General features: G+C 41.2%; 1 protein-coding gene across 2 annotated transcripts in view; it reads right to left on the reverse strand.

The window, feature by feature from the left end:
* The window catches only part of GHR (growth hormone receptor), a 284,952-nt gene that overhangs the window by 63,207 nt on the left and 207,155 nt on the right, over positions 1-14,590 (reverse strand). The gene's annotated exons all lie outside the window — the stretch shown is intronic.

The raw sequence follows: 14,590 nt of genomic DNA on the forward strand, positions 1-14,590 counted from the left end.
TGTTGTCAGCCTGATTCACCTAGAATACAGCATACCTACATACTTTTATCATTCACGGACGATCTTGTCTAAATCACTATGTCATTAGGGCTTCTAAACTGGGGATTTCTCTAATCCTGCCATTTCATCTGCATTTATTAGCTAAGTATGTCTGTATAAAGAACAATAACAAGCAAAAGTAAACAACTTTCCTTCACCCTGAAATGCAATTCATACAAAAATTCAAGGTAATTGCTTGATTATTTCCCTGATGTATCAGTTTTTATAATAATGAGTAGAGGTCCTAGTAACCTCCAAAGGTGACCATTTTTTAAAAAGTATCATTATGAACTTACTGATGCCATTCCTGTTTTGATGTCATTTTTAAGGGACTGTAATGATAAGAATAGAAATGATGAAGTAATTTCGTCTTTTTTCAGCTATTCTGAGCTTTTTTCAGAAAAAAAAAAAGCATACTGTGTAATCTTGGCTACCTTTCCCCTTTCCATTCCCCTCTTCTCCACTCTATCACCCTACTATTTTACCAGGCTCCTTCCATAAAAATGGCTGAAAGCAAGACTCAAGACTAGATGACTTCTAAAAATCCATGCACATATACCAATTGTCTAGGGAAACCCCTTTGTATATTTAACGAAGGATCCACACATACTCGGGGAAGGGTCAGTACAGACATCGATAATCTAAATGTTTGAACGCTGTGGTAGACTCACGTGCTAGACCCAGGCCATGCCCTCAGCATTGAGCACAGCTGCAGAAGTGCCACAATCACTAGCCACCTGTGCTCCTTTGAACACTAGTGGCCACTGGGGTAGCAATAGGTAATCCCTTGAAAAGAAGTTCCCTGGTCAACCATTTTCAGAAAGTGCTGTGGTTCTTTTATTTCTCTTGGATATTCACAATGCACCCAAACAGATTAGAGACTCTGAGTGGTTCTGTGATAAAGAAGCCTGTTTAACTTTGCATGTTCCCGCATTTCCCAAGCACTGGAGACATGGTAGGCTAAAAAGTTAAGGTCAGAGTTCTTTGCAGGGGTGTGTGAAGAATATTTGTGGAGGAAACTAAAAAAAAACTTAGGTACAACTATTTCATATAAAATAAACAATAAGGTCCTACTGTATAGCACAGGGAACTATATTCAATATCTTGTAATAACCTATAGTGGAAAAGAATCCGAAAAAGAATATCTATTTCTCTATCTATCTATCATCTATCTCTGAATCACTTTGCTACACCAGAAACTAACACAATATTATAGATCAACCATACTTCAATTTAAAAAATACATCTCTGTAGTGGGTTAAATGATATTCTCCAAATATATGCCCAAGTCCTAACCTCTGGTACCTCTGAATGTGCCCTTAGTTGAAAAAAGGTCTTTGCAGATGTAATTAAGGTAAGGATCTCAAGATGAGGTTATCCTGGATTAGGGCTCTAAAGTCAATGATGGCTGTCCTTATAAGAGGAAGAAAAAAGAAAGGAAGAACAGACATAGAGACACAGGGAGAAGGCAACGTGAAAATGGAGCTAGGGACTGAAGTGTTAAATCTAGAAACCAAGGAACACCAACGATTGCTAGCAGTTTCCAGAAGCTACGAGAGAAACAGGGACAAATTCCCTCTCAGAGCATCCAAAAGGAATCAACACTAACGTCACCTTGATTTTTGACTTCTGGCTTCCATAACTGTGATAGATTAAATTTCTGTTGTTTTCAGCCTCTAGGATTATGGTAATTTGCTACATAGCGGTCCTAGGAAATGAATACAATATGCCTGAATCAATGAAGATTGATTCAGTAGATCTGAGGTAGATGGCATTTATATTTATTGAAAATGTCCACAGATGATTCTGATGGGCATATATACCAAGAGCCACCACTTTAGGATCCTTGGGGTGGACCTGGTTATATTGACATCTTATAGGATTTAGCCTCTTGCTGTGACTCTGGATGGACCAACAAAGCCTCCTGCCCTTTACCTCCAAGTCTGTTTTTCAGAGAAAGTAGTCCTAAAGAAAATGTTTTTGGGTTATCCCTTAAGTAGTAATTGGAAATAGTTTTTTATAGGTGGTGACGATGGTCAAGGCTATGTGAGTAGAAGGAAGTAATTATGGGTTCAGAGGGAAGAGGGGAAAATCAGCGCTTGTCAAATTAGCCATATGGATCTCACTTGAAGGGAGCTTTCATTTTGCAGCCTGAACAGGGCTGAGCTTCCTTTCTTTTGGTACCTTGAGAAATCTTGGTCTCCTACGACTTCAAATCATTCTAATTCACTTCTAATCTTCTGGACTCAGTTTCCTTCTTTTCCTCAGCTGCCTGAGGAGGCTGCTTCTTTCATCCCCAGCTTCTATTCATCTGAAAACATCTTCTTTCTTTTCCCAATTGTTCTCATTTTAGCGCCTAGACTCCCTGGATGTTTTTGATGTACTTCTTCCCTCTTAGTCTCCGGTTTCTCCAAAAGGAGTGGGAGGGTCCTATGCTAATGAACTCAGTCTTTGCCTGACACTTTGCCTCACCCTGAATTCCTTCTGTGCTGAGACAAAAGAACCTGAGCTTCATTAAGTCCTGAAACCAGGCTATTCACATCCTGGTGAAATTCGTTGGGAAGCAAGTTAATATGGACTCTGATTATGCTCCAATGGCTTAAAAAAAAATACAGTCTTCTCTAGAAAACGTAAAGGCACAGTGCTAAGAGTCTGTGCTGATCTGAAGCCCTTTTTTGAAGCAGATGCTACCTTACTAGAACCAATTGAGCAGGATGTAAATTAAGGTCAAAGCTGTCCACATTACACCAGAGACCTCCTGGCCCCACAGAATATCAATTGGCAAGAGCTCTCCCAGAGATCTCCATCTCAACGCTAAGACCCAGCTTGACTCAATGACCAGCAAGCTCCAGGGCTGGACACCCCATGCCAAACAACTAGCAAGACAGGAACACAACCCCACCCATTAGCAGAGAGGATGCCTAAAATCAAATCTAATGACTAATAAATAAGGCACCTGCTCTTAAAAATACCTCCGCAAGGAGAGGTTTGCAAGACAGGCACGAGTTGGTGTATGCTCCTCTGCTCTTCTGGTTTGACAGCTTCTCACACTGAGGCTGACTAGACCCTAGGAGGTTACTTACTCATGGTTTAACCAAGATTATCCAGTCAAAAGCTAAATTTGGCAGAAGGTACCAAAGAAAAATTTCAGAACTTTTGCCCTAGCTGGTTCTTCACCCAGGAAGTGGTGAAGTGTGGTGAAGGGGAAGACAGAGGGTAGGGGTGGTGAGGGCAGGATGAGATGGTGAAGGAGACATTCCTTCACCGTACAAACCGCAAAGCTCCTGACCCAGCTCTAGGAGCCAGTCACAGTTCACCTACAACCCAAGTCAAACAGGCTGTCACAGCCTACATGTGTACTTAACCACTAGTTAATATATTATTTGTTGCAGTTGTTACACTTGATTTGGAGAGCCTCCTTACAGCCGAACTTCTGAAGCAAAAACAAATTTCAAGTTAGGGACTCCAGGGCCTTATAAATGTATACATATAAAAGAATCCTAGCAATAAAACAGTACTCGATTATTGCCAAATGACTCCCCAGGCACTAAATGTTCTAAAAGCTCAGAGAAGGAAGCTTGGGTCTGAGTTTAGTTCAGTAGGGGGTAAAGTTCCCCTTTGGAAAAGTAGAAAAAGTTTGTTTTAATGGCACACCTTTTAGCTGTCTATACAGCTTCATTGCTTCTATAGCTAAGGACAGTCTTTTTCAGGGGAAAGAGGAAGGAAAGGGAACAACATTCTACTAGGTGCCAAGTACTGTGGTAAACATTTGATCTAATGCTGCCTCAGGACAGCCCTGAGGCAAGACAGTGAAGCAATGAAGTCAGCTTCCAGGCTGCTCCTTCCCCCTCTTGCCCACCACCTCCTCCTTGTGACGTCCATCTTTCTTGCCTGGTACCCATGTCTCATCCTCTGGACATCTGGAGTCTGGCAAGCCTCTCAGTCCCTCCCTTTCAGTAAGTGCTCTCTGCTTCCTCAGCTCTAAAGGGCCAGCCTGACCTATAGTCCAGGTTGATGTGCTTATAGCAGAACATGAAAGCAGGGCTTCTCAAACAGGTGTCTTTTGGGATACGAAATTAAGTTGTGTTCTTTTTGCAGAGATGAGTGACAATGAAAAGAAATATCTCCAACATTAAAATTTATTTTTTAAATCAATTTTTCTCAAACTGGCCTGTACAGGCATTCTCTGGAGTCTGTGAGAATTTTACTTCCTTAAAAAATAAATTACTCAAAATAGAGCTACCCTATGATCCAGCAATCCCGCTCCTGGGAATATATCCAGAGAAAACCATAATTCGAGAAGATACATGTACCCCAATCTTCACTGCAGCACTATTTACAATAGCCAGGACATGGAAGCAACCTAAATGTCCATTGACGGAGGAATGGATAAAGAAGATGTGGTACAAATATACAATGGAATAGTACTCAGCTATAAAAAAGCACAAAATAATGTCATTTGCAATGACATGGATGGACTTAGAGATTGTCATACTGAGTGAAGTAAGTCAGCCAGAGAAAGACAAATATCATATGATATTGGTTATATGTGGAATCTAAAAAAAATGGTACAAATGAACCTATTTACAAAACAGAAATAGAATCACAGATGTAGAAAACGAACTTATGGTTACCAAGGGGGAAAGGGGGAGGGGAGGGATAAATTGGGAGACTGGGATTGACATAATACATTACTATATATAAAATAGGTAACTAATAAGAACCTACTGTATAGCACAGGGAAATCTACTCAATACTCTGTAATGACCTATATGGAGATAGAATCTAAAAAAGAGTGGATATATGTATATGTATAACTGACTCACTTTGCTGTACAGCAGAAACTAACACAACATTGTAAATCAACTATACTCCAATAAAAATTAATTAAAAAATATACTACTCCAATATGAGATATATTCTACTAGATCCAGCATCCTTCTTATCCTCCCAGAAAATATACACAGGAGATAAGCTCTGGTGAGTGGGGTGAGGACGTGGGTAGGATGCTTCCAGCAACCCAGGCTACTACTACTTTTTCAGGAGGAGTAATAGCAGTAGTAGCAGCAGCAATAGTAAAAATAATAAAGTATCTAATATTTATTCCTTACCTACTTTGCGCCAGGAATTTTCCTATGTACCTATCTGCTCTTCACAATGACCATTTGAGATAGATGTTAATATCTCCACTGACAAATGGATAAATCAGAGTTCACAGCATGTCAGCCGTATGCCAGGTGCACACACACAGGACCAACTCAGGGTCTCCAGCTCCCCAGACTCCAAAGTGCTCATCCCACAGCCTGGGACACCAACTGAAACCAATAACAGAATTTGCCACAATCACTAGTGGCTGATAAGAACAAACACCTCCAATACTTTTGTAGGACCTTCTTGTCTGCTTTTCCCCACGAGAAAGAAAAATGGCAGAAGAGGAAATGCATCTGCTGCTCTCAGATTCAGGAAACAATTCTCCTCAGTATTGGTCTTAGTGTTGTGGAGAGGATGTCAAACTCAAACCCCATGAAATCTAAGCTAACGCCTCCCCCTCCACTTCCCTTCTGCATTTGCTCTCAAGTCATTCCTGGAACTCACGTGGCATTCATTTAACCAATAGTAAGCCCCCATTTTGTATCAGGCCCTGTTTATGTTGTGGAGGAAAGGAGCAGAGCATATAAAGATGAGGGAAGACCTTCCCTCTGAGAACTTACAACTGAAGGGAAGCTACCATATGTACACAAGCCACTTGACTTCAGTGCAAAAGATGCACAACTTCAAACGCTTTTGGAATTCAGAAAAAGAAGAGCTTCTGTCGCAGTAAGGATGCTATCCAGGTGTTTCTCCATTTCTCCGGGGTTTGCTTGGCAGGAGCTTCGCAGTGACAGGTGCACAGACCCACTCCTGCAAATATTTGCTCTCCATCGAATCCAAATTTGTAGTGTTAAAATTCTATTTACTAAGGAATATTAAGTGAGAAAAAAGAAGAGCTAAAGGCTGCTTTTCCATAACATATGAAAATGAAAATATAACCTGTAGCAGTAAAGACATGAATGTTACTTGAGAACATGTTGAGGACACGCAAAGGCCATTCATCTGAACGGTAACATCTACTACAATGTTGTGAGGTTTCTGGGTTACGAGTCTTTCACGGTGCACGATTTCCTAAAGGGAGAGTCTTCTGTCTGTATTCTTCAGCATGAATTCAGTGGCAGCAGTCGGTTTATGGACGATCCACAAACCTGTAAAGTCAAGTCTGCCCTCAAACTGGAGCTGTGTGTTACACCGACTGTAGCTCTTCATAAGATAAATATTATGTGATAATGATGACATATCTCAGACAGTTCAGTTGCAAATTATTGCCCATTCAATCCATCACCAAGCATTTACAGATGCTCAGCTTTCATTTGGTGGAATACCAATAATAATAAAAATGTACAAGTCCACACCGATCAGCAGATACTGTTAATCTTACTTTGCAATAGAGTGTATTTCAGAAGAGTTGACTGTGAAGGAAATTCATAAAGTGAATCCTGAATTCTCATTTATGTCAGTTACCAACTGAAAATAATTTTCTATAGGAGATTAAAAGACAACAACCAATACAAACATGATGACTAGTTCCATAAAATACCTTTTTATAGAAACAATCTTTTTCTGTTTATAACAGGGGTTGACATACTTTTTCTTCAAGGGTCAGATAGTAAATATTTCAGGCTTGTGGACCTATGTTTTAGCTACCCAACTCTGACATTGTATCCCCAAAAGAGCCATAAACAATCTGAAACAAATCGATCTGGCTGTGTTGCAATAAAACTTTACTTACAAAACGACTGAGGACAATAGTTTGCCAACCCCTGGTTCAAATAATTGTTGACCTTAAAAAAAAGTAGCTGATTTTGTATCATATATTGTGAATTACATGCAAATCAATTTCCTATAAACTATATATATTTAAAAGCCCTTTGAAAGTTGTATAAACTATTTTCTAAATGATAAGTTCTTTATTTAGTAATTTGTCATCTCTTACTTTTGGTTTAAATATATATTGCATATATTTGCCATAAGGTACTCTATTATTTGAACTTCTACTCAATGGTACCTATGTTTGAATTCCATAAATCTTTTTATAAATATAGTGTGTAGTCTGCTTTCTCAGTGCATAGATTAATCTGTATTAAAATCAGAGCCCACCTGTATGATGAATTCAAGGTTTTTTCCTTAGTGCAAAGGTGCACATTATCTGAAAAATTGTGCATCACACGTTGGAGCTGGTATGAACAAAGGCCTTTCTGGAATGACAGAGCCTAGGCCTTTCTGGAATGACAGAGCCCAGCCTCTGTCCCTCCCTAGAGAGGCTTCTGTGCACAGAAGCCAGAGTTCTCTTGAGAGCAGTGATTACAGAGTTGGTTTGGAAGCTGTAGAACTAAGCAAGTCGTCAGGGCTGCAGTCTGGAACTCAAAGGTCACAGTCAACTTTGGGATGCTTTAACTTTCCAGTCACTAAAAAGAGTTCACCACCCACTGGGGTCACCTAGGGTGAAAGAATGTTTGTCTTGGATTTCACCCCTGAAAAATGTGTGTTGTGCTTTGGAAGAGAAACCATACTAGGAATGGGTATGTAGAGTACACACAGGCCCACTGGAATTTTTAGAGAGATGCTTAATCATCCTCAGACTTCAAAAAAAATTGTTACTTCTACAGTCAAGGCTTTCCGAGGCATATGCCCACAGATTTCTAACTCTTTTCTTACTGTTTGGGTTCCAGAATAAACAGACAACCTTGATATATGTTGACAATCAGAAAGGACCTGCAGGGGCTTGAGGAGGCTGACCTTGAGCTGTGGTTTCACTCCCCCTCTAGACGTTCACTAACGCTGGTCTGAGCGCGTGCACAGAGAACAGGTCTCTCGTAAACTCAGTGGGAAATATCTACTCACCACTGATTATGGCTCAGCAAATTGCTGGCAGTTGAGGAGGATAAAAAAGTCAAGACCTAATATTTATCTTACAAAGAATCCTTACCTCCCAACAATTATATGTGAAAGCAGGGAGTGTATAATGAAGCACTACCACTGGGAAACTAATAGCAGGCATTATCTGAGTATTTCAGCCTGGAAAAAGTCACTATCAAGCCCCTATTTTGAGATAACTGAACACTGTTATTTGAATTCTCAATAACATGCATTATCTACGCTTTATTTTGCTCGTCTAGGAGCAGATACAAAGCATCGCACGGACGGTACCTTCTTTACTCTCTTGTTGGTCTGTCAAAGCGACTTGGGAAAGCTGTTTTGTCTCTACCTCCGTTTCTTCTTCTATAAAGTGCATAAGTCTACCGGCCTCCCTCCAACCTCAGAGAAGCAAGGAAGGGGGATAAAGAGCCTTTGCAGGATGCTTGGCATTATCAGGATATCAGTGCTGTCTGTGAGTCAGGATGGGCTACCACTAGTTTGGGTGCAAGAGGGAGCCAACATAAACACCGTTTCCTTAAAAGGGATCATAATAATCTGTGTTTACTTACTGAATCATTTGCTGAGTTGTTTATAAACAGCAGACTGTAAAGAATTCAATGTCAGCTTCGATGTCAGAGTCCAATGCTGCTCTCTAATGCATGTCCAAAGCTCAAGTTCTTTGTAACCAAGAAAGGCTGCACATTCTCTCTGAGATACCGTTCCTGCACGGACACACTTCCCTTATGTTGTGTTTCTTTTACGTGTACTGTCAGCTTGTGCTTATTGTAGCTGTATTGTCAGTTAATAAGCCCTTAAGGTTGAAACTATCTGATGAAAAAGAATGATTAAAGCTGAGAGGGTCATTCGGCTCTTAGAGGGGCAGGGATGGGTCACAGGCAGGAGAGGGGCTGCTATTGCCTTGGCAGCTGAAGTGCCCACAGGATAGCACAGTGATGGCACAGAAACACACCCCAAGACTAGACCATGACACTGGTCCCATGACCTGAAGCTAAGGTTCTGTGGAAGGCTTTTGGGGAAGACTGTAAGTCTATTACTAATGGACGAGAGAAATGTCTCCTCCTGCCTATTTTAATTTCTCTCCTTTCATAAATGACTGCCGGAGGACGTAAAGGTACCCTATGGTAGCCAAAGAATACTTAAGATACCAGGCAGAAAACTTGGCTTCTATTTTTTGAATTTTTTTCGTGTGCATGCAAAATCCACTGACTGTTTGTTAAACACTCGGCATTTGCCAGGCCCTTACAGGTACTGTAAGATACAAGGATGTAAAAGACGTAGCCCTTATCCTTAGGAATAGTACAGTCTATTAGAGGGAACAGAAAGCGCATGAGTCTCCATTAGGTTGAAACAAATGACATAATGATATGATGGTCCAAAATAGAGTTGACTATGGGAAATTTCATACAGTTCAATTCTAATTCTTGTTGGAATATAAATAAGAGCCCCAAGAGAATACAATAAACACCGTGGGACCAGGTACTATCCTAACTACTTTAAATGTATCAACACTTGTAATTCTCACCACAATTTTATGAGGTAGGTACTATTAGCATCTTTATTTTAGAAGTAAAACAAAACAAAACAGAACTAGGTACAGAGAGGTCATGAAACTTAGGTAAGATCAGGCAGGAAGTAAGTAATAGAACTGGGACTTGAACCAAAGCTGTCTTGCTGCAGAGGCTGAGTTCTTCAAGTACTGTGCTATATACTACCTCTCCTAGAGAGGGAGAAAGAAAGGGCTTCAGAGATTCTAAGATGGAAGTGTGCATTCTCTTGGGGGAACTGGGAAAACCTTTGCGGATAAGGCGATATTTGAAGTATGCCTTAAAGATAAAATCCTTGAAGGACTGTTCCCACCTGGGAGGTAAGAAGAGGGAATTTCTGACAAAGGGGTCATTATGAATGGCTATGATGAAGCAAGAATTCAGGGGACACAAACATGGGTGTACATAGTACATAAGCGAGATGAGGCTATGTTGTGGGCCTTCTTAAATGCCAGAGAGATGAGTTTATTCATAATTTAGGAAACAGTGGGGAGCTACTGAAGACGATGGGGCAGAAGAATCACTGGATCAAAGGTAGAAAAGAATGAATGTGGAAGCAGAGGGTAGGATGGCTGGGGACAGGGAAATAATAGGAGGTAGGGAAGAAAAATTAGGAGGCTAGGACAGGAGTCCAGCTAAGAATGTACAGTAAGGACCCCAACAAGCAAAATGACAGTTACTATATTAAATTTTTGTCTCCTATAAGTGTCTTTATTGAAAAGTAACTCACCATTGTAAAGGAAGTTGTTGAACTTATAAAAATTGAAGCAATTCATTTCTGTGCCCATCTAATATGATAATCTTTTGGGATTCTTTCAAAACTGCATTCTGACCTCAGTCATGGACGTTTATGTTCAGGACGCCTGTTTTCATAAAATCTTGGACAAATTTATGCTCCAGATGCCAGTCAATGAAACTTCAGTAGTTTTCTCCAGTTGGATATTCATTTTATTTTGAGGTGGAAATGCCACTGATCACACAATTTACACTTTCATAGTAATACGTGACAAATTCAGTGAAAAGGTGTGGCTTTAAAAAAAAGGACAGGAAAAATCCCCCTCAGAACGATGTGCAATCTTTTAATAATTTCTCTATGTGTTTAATAAGTCTTAAGTATTTGGCCCATACGATCATCAAATCCTCTGCCAAAAACCAACTGTGAGAGAGAAATGAAATTACTGGAAAAACACAAAGCACATGGGACCACAGCAGCCTAACTCGGGAGTCTGCCTTCTTCAGGAGCACTAACAACGTTTTGCTTTTCTCTAGAAGATTCTAACCATCCTCATCACTCTCTCCCACAACTAAAAGCAGCTTTCTTTGTAGTAAGTTTGCACCGTTCCTTCTTTAAAGTATACAAGATGCCTACCACTTTAAACCATAAACTCCGTCAATATCCTTCTCATCCTATATGTGGGTCTTTGCTCAGATTTATGCCTCTGCATAGGTGAAGTATGCTGCTACCCACGTGCATGGGCTAAAAAGTCCTCATGGGACTTTTAAAAATAGCTCTTTGTTTCCAGAAAATATTTCTCAAGCCTGTACTCTGCAGAAGGTATGTTAGTATGTGCCCATTACCACACAAACACCTATTCACATGGATTAGGTCCACGCAGAAAGCAAAGCCCCGAGGGCTTAGAAGCTGGGACAGATACTTTTTGGTGAGCAAGAGAAGGAAGAGATGAACGCAATGGGCAATTCTTTAAGTGGCGCATGGCGTGGGTTAATTTTAGCTGGTCCGGTTTGACCGCGTGCTTTTTTTCCAGAGTTACTGATACTTGGCAATGCTATGTATAGACTGTGTTAACTAAAGGTAAGTGATGTGCTGTAGTCATGGGTCCCTGAGTTGTTTCAGGGCAGAATATGTCAGCTTGTCAATGCTGCTTAGCAATGTAATTAAATTTATGATTTGCACCTAAATTCAGTGGAACTGGGGGCTGATGGTAAGGCTGTCCACATAGCTAGGGTGCGCCTACACGATGAGCTCACTCTAGGAAACTCCATCACGAGCAGACTTTGGGCTTCCTGGTGCCAAGGTGCTTGGCAGGCACACAGGTAGTGGTTCCAGACCTGGTGGGTGTGACTGTGCAGTGAGAGGACGAAGGGGCCTACACCTGGGCTCTCCAGACCCCGGTCAGTGCACTCCCCTCATCTGCTGTTGCCCTAGTGTATCCTTTGCCTGTAAGGAAGCTATCCTCTGAGTATAAACCATCTGATTCCTATGAGTCCTTTTAGCAACACTGAAGGTGATTAATGGGCAATTAACACAGGTGGCGAGATCTGTTCCTCCATGAATGCCCCCCCTCCACCCCCCGCCCCTGAGATCCAAGAGGCTCCACGATAACAAGGGGGGCTGGTGGGAATTGTCAAGAGTGCTGAAGGGTGGGTAGCCAGGGAGCTATTAAGGATACTTCCATTTAGTTAATTTATTTGCAATATCATTTATTACTTACAATGTTCAAGGTACCATTTGAGGTACTGTGAGTTATACAACTCTGAATAAGACACAGCTGTTCATAATCCAGATGGGGAGATAAGAGAAATACGCAAATAACTACACTCCAAAGCAGCGTGTAATATATCCCCTCAGAGTGATACGAAATCGTGTGACCTCTCAAAGACACACACAGAGGAGGGAGGAACTGCTTCAGGCCAAGGGTCAGAGTGTTCTGGCTGAACCTTAAAGTATGGGCAGGATTTATATTTCCAGAATGCTGGGTGAGGCGGAAGGATGATAGTTCTGGAAGATGGGACGGCACGAGCAAAGTCCCAGAGGAGGGAAAGCATAGTGGTCCTGGGGAGTAGTGGGTAGTCTAGACTTACAAGCTGGGGTCAGGTGACAGATGGTGGATTTGAGTGTCTTGGGATAGGATTGCAGTTGAAAATTTAGGCAGTGGGGAAGGTGCTAAAGATAGTTAGGGTTATTTAGAACAGAGGGATATGTTGGATTCTGAAAATCGTTATTGGCAGAGGAAGATGGATACAAGGAAGGAGAGACGGGGTAGGGTGTGGAAGGAGAGAGGAGCGAGACAGCTACTCAAGGGTTATTGTGATAGCCCAAGCGTAGAGTAAAGGTGGCCTGCAGAAGGGTGGTGGCCTTTATTTACGTTTGGACAGTTCTGTCTAGGATTCACTCTGGGAGGGTTTATTTATTTTTCTTCCACAAGGTTTTGCTTTGAATCTGAGAATTCAGAAAAGTGCACATAGGAAATATATACATTACAATTGTGAACTGACAGTTCTTGAACACTAGCTTTTTGTGTAAAGCTATCTCCTTAGGGGGAATATGACCTCCCTGAGGTCAGGACAATATCTTACACATTTCTTTCTTCCTCAAGGTGTAGAGCTAGCTAGTGCTGGGTGCATGGCAGGGAGTTAAACATCTGTGATACAGTGACTGTGTCCACAGAGACACAGTGAGGATACGGGAGCCCTATGGTCTGTTGCATCTCAGTGAGATGCTTGGATGATAAAGGTGGCCATGTGTCCTAGTGAGTGCACTGTGGAAGGTGCCTAGTGATACAGACATATCTGTTGACGTGGGGTACTTTATCCAATCAGTCCTGAGACAAAAGGCATATAACTTCAGATAAGGAGAAGCTGGAAGGATAGGATTCTTCCTTGCGTGGGGAGCTCAGTGTCTGTGTGACGTGCCACAGATGAAGGGTAATAGCTATTATTCTTGTTTATCACAAGGACAGAAGATCAACATATGCCAAGTGACTGGCAGCAATTTCAACACATCTGCCATACTCAGAGGTTGTATTCCAACAAGGCCCACAGCTTACGGTCCTCAGACCCCATGACTTGACAAAGACAATGGCTTGGGGAAATCTTATCACCACTTTGGGGGCAAGAGAAGGGCAGTGTACTGTGGTTGTGTGTTGGGGAGGGTTCCAGTGTGGGATGGAGCACGCACCATTAGTAAACCATTCTTAACTGATTCCTTCTTATTTCCTTACAGAAAGCAGCAATAAGTCACATCATCTGCTGAGTGAAGGCTTTGGAATATACTGGCTGGGATAACCCAAACATAAGCAACAGCTAATCTTTCTACAACCCCTCACATTAATTAGGGAGCAGATTAACATGTCAGATGATTCTAAAACAGGAGGGTTGTAGAGTTCGCGGTCTGTCACAACGGATGAATTGATGATGTTTGTTAAAAACAGCACCAACCCTCCTTTTCAGTCACCTCCAAGAAAAATGATGTTTACATCGCCTATTAGAAAAGGACTCTGCAATTTAGTCACAAAACCCCAATTATAGTTTCATGATGCCGTTATGATCCCTGAAAGAGCAATGGCTTAAACACAGTCAGGTACACCAACCTCCCTTCCTTTATTTTGTAATGTGGACTCGAGCACATACTTCAACTGAGGAAAAGAAAATCCATCCTTAGAATTTAATTGAAGGTGCCTACTATGTGATCACGTTTTTTTTTTTTAGGTCACGCGAGGGATTTAGAAGAAGCAGAAAACATAGGCTTTGCCTTAATTAATTGAGACATAATTAATTTGTGCAGCGCACACAACTCATTGAGTCCTGCACATGGTATGAACACATGCATGAAGATGTTGTGAGGTAATGCTATCACGGAGCAGTGGACAGAATTTCAGAGCCCAAGGCGATTTGGTTGAAGGGACAAATTTGACTGTCTGGTAATGTGATCACTAGGTAAAGAAATATCTCAAAATAATAATGACAATACAATACAGGACTTATAAAACAAAAATGCAGATTCCTAAACTCAGTAAACTAATTGTTGGCCCACAATAAGTTATTTTATGTCTTTTTTTCTTTGCATTAATTTGGGCTTACTTAACCTCTAAGGATAAGCTTATTAGAAAAATAAAGAAGCATTCGTTTTTTCCAAAGAGGAAATGCAGGTGGCTAACAGGCCCATGAAACATGGCTCAACACTGATAATCATCAGGCAAATACAAATCAAAACCACAATGAGATCTTGCCTCACACCTGGCAGAATAGCTAACATCGAAAAGAACACAAATAACAAATGTTGGCGAGGATGCTGA

Source organism: Aethalodelphis obliquidens, unplaced genomic scaffold (assembly GCF_003676395.1).
Source record: "Aethalodelphis obliquidens isolate GAN/ISIS:26980383/991018 unplaced genomic scaffold, ASM367639v1 scaffold4, whole genome shotgun sequence".
In the NCBI taxonomy this organism is placed as follows: Eukaryota; Metazoa; Chordata; class Mammalia; order Artiodactyla; family Delphinidae; genus Aethalodelphis; species Aethalodelphis obliquidens.